This window comes from Leptidea sinapis, chromosome 26 (genome assembly GCF_905404315.1).
Source record: "Leptidea sinapis chromosome 26, ilLepSina1.1, whole genome shotgun sequence".
Classification (NCBI taxonomy): Eukaryota; Metazoa; Arthropoda; class Insecta; order Lepidoptera; family Pieridae; genus Leptidea; species Leptidea sinapis.
This window is the reverse complement of record NC_066290.1, coordinates 3,282,339-3,289,641: the sequence shown is the minus strand read 5'-3', so window position 1 is coordinate 3,289,641 and position 7,303 is coordinate 3,282,339. Positions and strand designations below refer to the sequence as shown.

Genomic DNA, 7,303 nt, shown 5'->3' with positions numbered 1-7,303 from the left:
AAAGGTTTGCTTAGGTGTTTTCCTAAAAATAAACTGATTAAAACGAGTTATGATCACAAGGGAAATCGTCGACCAGTGCCGGGAGAAACTTGTGTCTTCTATCGAGTCCTCTCTTGATAAGGTCGCGGAATGGGGTAAATTGACCCTTGGCCCTGTCCAATTTAACCCCCGAAGACTCAAGTTTGCGCGTTTACCACAAAAAAAAAACCCTTTTGTCGTTTCACCGCTCTTCGACAATACTTCCCTTACAGCCTCGCCTAGTATCGGAATACTGGGTTTGAAAATCTCGAGCGATTGAAAATTGTACCGTCGTTTGGAGAGCAAAGCCAAATTGACTTCGAATAAACTGGGCGTTATAAATTGAGCACGGCAATACTTCCAGACGGCCCACATGCGCTTTACAAAGCGCAGGTTCGGCTACTTATGCAGACTCTGTCATCTCTGGTCTGGCGTATCCTATGCTCGACCCTTTTTACCGCGTTCAACGCAGAGCAGCTCGAATTGTCGGGGACCCAGTGCTCTATGAACGGCTGGATCACTCGGCATGTATTACTCGAAGCACGGAATATGCGGTAGTAGGGCGATGCACCTTGAAAATCCAAAGTCGAGTTTATATTATACTTATTTTTATGTAATCGTAGTGCAAGACGCGAGTGGTCCTAAATCGTGCATAATTAATGCATTATTTAGGAATTAGCAGTCTACTAACAAAAAGTGTCATAATGTATATTTATTTTGCTTAATATCTGTACCCATGTCCTCCACTAGAAAATTTAAAAAAATCTGGAGCATATTAAATTATTACTACTTAAGTTGGCTTATCTAGTAACAACCAAATCGAATTGCTGACGGTGGCGGCAAAGACTTTTTTTTTTATAGAATAGGAGAACAAACGAGCGTACCTGGTGTTAAGTGATCACCGCCGCCCACATTCTCTTGCAACACCAGAGGAATCACATGAGCGTTGCCGGCCTTTAAGGAAGGTGTACGCGCTTTTTTTGAAGGTACCCATGTCCTATCGTCCCGGAAACACCGCACAAGGAAGCTCGTTCCACAGCTTCGTAGGGCGAGGAAGAAAGCTCCTTGAAAACCGCACTGTGGAGGACCGCCACACATCCAGATGGTGGGGATGATATCCTAACTTGTGGCGTGTCGTGCGACTATCTCAATCTTTGTCGCTTTATGGATATGTTCCAGCGTAAGTGCTTCTAGTACTCCCTCGTGGTTCGAATTATAATGTCAAGTCCATAATTGTACGTAAAGTGTAAAAAAAATTTTATCACAAAATATTGTAAAAAGTTACCTTTTTATGTCTCAAATACACTGTAATTTATTTGAATTGAAATATTTATTTTTTCACCTTATTTTGATTAAATATCGGAAAAGAACCCTTATTTTCAATCGAAAATTCACCCGTCAAAATATCAGCTTTTTTCAAAAAGTTTGTGTGCTTTCTATTCGTTAAAATCTTTACTTTCCGATGGTGTAAAAAATATAAATACAATTATTGTAAGTGTATGGAAAATTTAAGTGATGGACATAAATTTTCCGTTCCGCATTTGATAGAGAATTCATACCTGTTATTTCGTAGCAGCAAAACTATTTGTTATATTCTATTTCTTTTTCAATAAGTTTCATCCTACTATTATTTTTTTCACATTTTATCAATTTCGAAGTCTTCAGCACTGGTCTAGTTACCGTGAGTGACTGACGTGGATTGTCTCTATTATTTTTTAATTTTAAGTAAAGTTATTGCATGGTAATTTTAATAAGCCGAATCGAAGAACCTACTATAAATTTGAGCCCTAAATATGTGTACTGGTATTGGACGCAATAAATAAATTTAATTGAATTTCCTTTCAAAAAAAGTTTGTTGAAAAATGATCCGAAGCAGACATCGAACAATATATAATAAAATCTTAAGTGTGTTGTATCTGTACATTAAATATTTTTTCACGAAAACAATTTAGAGACATTACTGTTATGTAAGCGTGACCAAAAAAGATGTCTGCTTATTTCTGCGCGCTAATCTCAGAAACAGCTGATTGGAGAATCGGTTCTCACTGATGTATTGCGGCAAGCTTCCCGAAATTTTTATCCCATAACAATTTCACTAATGGCACTACAAACCAAGTTTTTAGGCAAATGTCATCATTGAAATAGGTACTATTAGCATAATTCGAACATAGTTGTCACCTGCAAACGAGCTTATAACTTTAATTTTTATTTCACTAATACAGTCTATAAATCAGCTCGTGCCCAACCTTTGATTCATTCTAATCGGTTCACAAAAAACAGTTAAGTTAGTTGGAATGATACACCAAAACCTACGCCAAAGGCAAGCGCCAGTGCACTATAAATAAAACACATCTAAGCGTCATAATATAAAAAGTTAAAATTAATTTAATAATAGTCAATTTAATGTCCTTCATCAATCCACATAGTTCGGGTGGGTGGTTCGTAGTCAGGATCAATAGTGCGGCTTCGAATAATCTCCTTGTAAATGAATGCGGATTTCCTTGGAGTGCGCGTCTTCTCTGAAGATTCGAAATCTACTTCATACAGGCCAAACCGTTCCCTGAAATTAAAGAAGTTATTAAAAAGGGGTTCACAATTTAAATCCATTTAAGTCAATATGTATGTGGCTAAACTGATTGGCGATTATCATCAGCCGGAAGACATCTTCTGCTGGACAAAGGCCTCCACCACAATCAGTCCTGCGGTGCCCTTATCTAATGTACTCCGGTGATCCTGACCAGATCGTCGGTCCATCTAACCTACTTCGCCTACCAACACTTTGTCTTTCATGATGTCTAATTCATGTGTGTGTACGTGCATTAGTCTATGAAAAAAGAATTATAATTGGCATGGAAATAAAATTATTCAGTGCTCATTTTTCGGTTCAGAAAACTTTACTTAGTCTTATCATAACATTATTCATGTCATTTTAGCAGGACTTTTATGGTATTCGCCAGTGAACATTATGTCGGTATATCTTTCGATAGTACAACATACCAACATGAGACTGATAAGTAAAATAATACTTTTGAAGTGTCTCCAAAATTATCCAATAATGCACAATTTGTACAGGGTAATATTGTAATTAATAATTAACCTCAAAAATAATATTTGAAACGGCGGGAAAAGATTGGAGTTTCTAAAGTATTAAACGTGTTCCAAATAAGAAGCAAAAAAATTTAAATTAAAAGTTTTTAAGTTCTAATATTATTTTTGGCGAGAGTAGTTATTATTATTGGTCAGGAAACAATGGCCACTAACTGTAATCACTTGTATGGCGATTGTATATTTTCGTAAGATAATGCTTAAATAATGATAAAAAAAATGCGTAAACTTACGCATATCCTTGCATCCACTCAAAGTTATCAAGAAGACTCCACGCCATGTAACCCTTGAGTTTTATTCCCGCCTCCAAGCTATCAAGCACATTGTTAAGTGCTGATCTGTAATAAGATATTCTATCATAATATTCCAAACCGGCACCTGCTTGGGACCAGCCATTTTCTGTGATGTAGAATACCGGATCTTTGAACTAGGATTAAGTGATCCTCCATTCCTGAAATCTTATGAACTCAATCAAATAGCTCTTCGGAGCAGGTCTCATGATAACTGGTCAGCGACAATGATGTTGATTTGATGTATGAAATAAGAAATCGAAAATCATGAATATCCAGTAACCCAAGGTGGTGCCGACGAATTTAAACACTACTTGTTAGTGCACCCTAAATCAGTGTTGTGCTCATTAAAGTATGGAAACAATTGTAACGGAGTAGTCTGGAGTCTTTTTGGAAGACCAGTGCCACACAGATCATTTAATATTGTTATTTTCTTATTTTTTTTTGTATTTAGGATAAAGATAATAATGGCTTGACACATAATGATAATGCAGAAATGAATGGTCTCATGGAACATGTTTAAGCAGCAGTTGACGAAGTACTTGCACAGATACTTTCCACTGAGGTCGAAGTGACTGATGCGAATAATGCAGTTAGCTTGGGTCGCAGGATAAGCAGGGCAATCTGTACATATTTTTTTACTTGCATGGTCTATACCAACTGATTGTATTGCCCACGGGGCTCTAAGACCCGGATATCCATGATATTGGGTCCATCCATCCTAATTGGGTCTTCTACTGACTACGCATCCCGAAAAATATCAAACCTCCAGTTGCATTGAAACAAGGTTTGTTTTCCTTTCAGTGATCGCAGTGCCTGTACCCTTGTAATGGCCGATTGCTAACATCCTTAGGATATGGCTATTTACACAATTTTATAGAGAAAATAACCGAAACTCAAGATACTTTAGCAGCAAATCACCAGCACGCAGATATCAAATTACCCGTCTGGAAGTCACAAGTTCTTGGAATCCTCTTCTAAAGCACTGTTTTATGCCGTCAAATATCATGCTGAAACATATGCCTGATGCACAGTTTAGATTGATAACTCTTCGGTGGACTCTGTTTTCCTTAGGATGTTTAGAAGTCTCATTTCTCCCGTAACAGAACGTGTGCTCTTGAGTTGATTCCGGCGCTAACATGTTTGTTCCGGCTTACATACTCAAAAGGCCTAAGCTTGTGTATTTATGCCGTGGATCGGATGTCATGAACCGCCAACTCTTAACATATCTAAAGGAACGTCAGCTTATTCATGATTGACACCACTTTCTATCAGCTGACATTCTTCTGTTGTACTACATATTCGTTACGACTTAGGGCCCTTCAAGATTAGAGTCTACTACCAACTTATAGGCCAGCAACGTATCTCTTGACCCCTGATGTTGCAGATATTCATGGGCAGCTGGCTCATCAGTTTCCATCACGTTAGCCTTTTTCCAGTTTGCACCCTTATTTAAAAAAAACACATTCACCTTTTAAAACCTGGAAATACTATTATGATTTAAGAACATAGATATAAAACTAGCTTATATATTGATAATTTCTGCAATAATTGCATTTCCAATAAAATAGTATTTAATTTGGAAATAAAACATTTTAATCGTTCAAAAAATAGAAGAATGTTATAAATTTGTATATTCGACATTCGTAGTCGCACAGTTATTACGGTGATAATTCATCACCACGGTTCAATAGTATATATAGACTTTACTATTTTAAATTTACCGTCAACCAATCAGATGCTGATGAAGCCCATTCAGGTAATGTGTACATGCCAACATCGGCATCAGCATACAATGAAGACACAGGAAACCAGTGCTTGTGTTCAGTCGCTGATATTAAGACTGCTGTATAATGATTTACTCCAAAGAAATCTGCAGAGCCTCGAATGAGTTCTATTTCTTCTGGACTGAATTCTGGTATTCGAGATCTAGGGTAGCCTTGTTCTTCACTGGCGACTCTCTCGGCGAACTCTTTTGGAAAACCTCCTTGTTCGGAAAAAATTGGTTCAGCGTATATTACCCACTAGAAAAAAGTTAAACTTTTTATTTTATTTTTGGTGTAACATAGTAGGTTAGATTATAATTTATTCTTTTAAGGAAAAACCAAAAGAAACATTAAAAAAATATCTAGGAATTCGAGCGCACTATTTACGTTTTTAAATCGACAGTTTTGCCACCATACTTATGTTTTCAAGTTTCTTACATTACTCCCAAAATATATTTAAATAATTTACGAAATCTTTATTGGTATTTGGCATGAGTATTCTGTCGGGTCAGCTTGTATTATATAGTAAAAACATATAGTAAAAACACAAAAACTACAAAAGAGATATATAATATAGGCTTGATAATGTGTACACATTATTAGGCACGTATGGCTGCCTTATGCAAACAAAAATATTTCTTGAATATCAGTTGCTGATCCCCACATACAATATGACATAGCACTATGGAAGTAACATAAATGTACGAGCGTTGCCGTCTCAACCACAGACAGAAATCTAATTTATTTTTTCAGCAAATAAACAACCGAGCTGATTCTACGAAATTTGGTGAAAACTTACCTTATTATGTCCCAAATACACTGGAATTTATTTGATTTAAAATATTTATTTTTTCGCCTTATTTTCACTTAATATCAAAAAAGCACCCTAATTTTCATTCGAAAATTCTGACGTCAAAATATCAGCTTTTTTCAAAAAGTTTGGAGGCTTTTTGTTCGTCAAAATATCTACTTTCTGATGGTGTAAAAAAAATATAAATTACAATTGTGTTCGGAAAATTTAAGTCCAACAAAAGGCATTTCATAAAGAATTCATACTTAATTCATAATATTTTTTTTTTTTAAATATAAATAAAAAACCAAAACGTTGTTTTTTGAATTATTCACCTAAATTTTGAGGTTATGTGAAAAAAGTGTAATTACAAAAGTTGTAGATCTCTTTATTACCTACAACTTTGCCAATCAACTTTTTTCCATAGGACTTGTATATTTGCCGGAAATCAAGATAAACCATTTTTTACCCTAAAACACCCCCCTTTTTCCACTTCCCGACCTCATATCGCCTGTAATTTATTTTTCCCTTAAATTTTGTTATATTCTTGTCATTTTCCAATGGGTTTCATCCTACTTTTATTTTGTTTCACTTTTTATCATTTTCAAAGGTTTCGGCACTGGTCTATGTTTGACGTTGAGTAATGAAAATTGAAGACTTTATTTGAATTTAATAACAAGTTATTGTTAGTAAGTCAATACAATACTTTAGAGTGGGCAAAATTCACATCGTCAACATTATCTGCTTCTCTATTTAGTTTAAAAATTAGGAAATTGCCATCTGTTAGTAATACTATCTCACAAAATTTGTTTACAAAGAAAGGCAGGTCATTTATATAAATAAGAAAAAGTGATGGACCTAATATTGAACCCTGCGGCACCTTATTATAAAATTTTAAATAAGTATACAGCGTGGAGCTACAAAAGGACATTATATGATCGTACAAAAAAACAAAAAGTACATAATTCACTTAAAAATAAATCAATTTTGAATAATATAATTTCATAACAACCTATAAGTAAATCTAGTAGTCGCATGCTTGCGTTGGCACCGACACCTACTTATCCCACGCCAAGCCGTAGTCGTTCGGAATTCGTAGGTAAATAGCGCCCACGTAAGTATGATTAAAATTTTGTTTTTAGATATACAATTTATTTTTTAGAAAATTGCAATGATTTACTTTAATTTTTAGATTTATTTTTATGATTAAATAGTTCTGTATTAATTTAATATCGCTTTTGTTGCCCCACGCTGTAGATAGACTATAATAAAACTGTAATTTACCTTAGCACTAGTATCGTTATTTCACCAACACAATTGCTATGTTGTCGCAT

General features: G+C 35.2%; 1 long non-coding RNA gene across 1 annotated transcript; it reads right to left on the bottom strand.

Annotated features, from left to right (window-relative positions):
* Positions 1–2,371: 2,371 nt before the first annotated feature.
* LOC126972323 (uncharacterized) lies at positions 2,372–3,536 on the bottom strand. Its single transcript, XR_007731116.1, has 2 exons — positions 3,357–3,536; positions 2,372–2,578 (listed from the first exon to the last, which is right to left on the bottom strand). It is a non-coding gene; the product is annotated as an uncharacterized LOC126972323 (long non-coding RNA).
* Between the last annotated feature and the right edge of the window lie 3,767 nt (positions 3,537–7,303).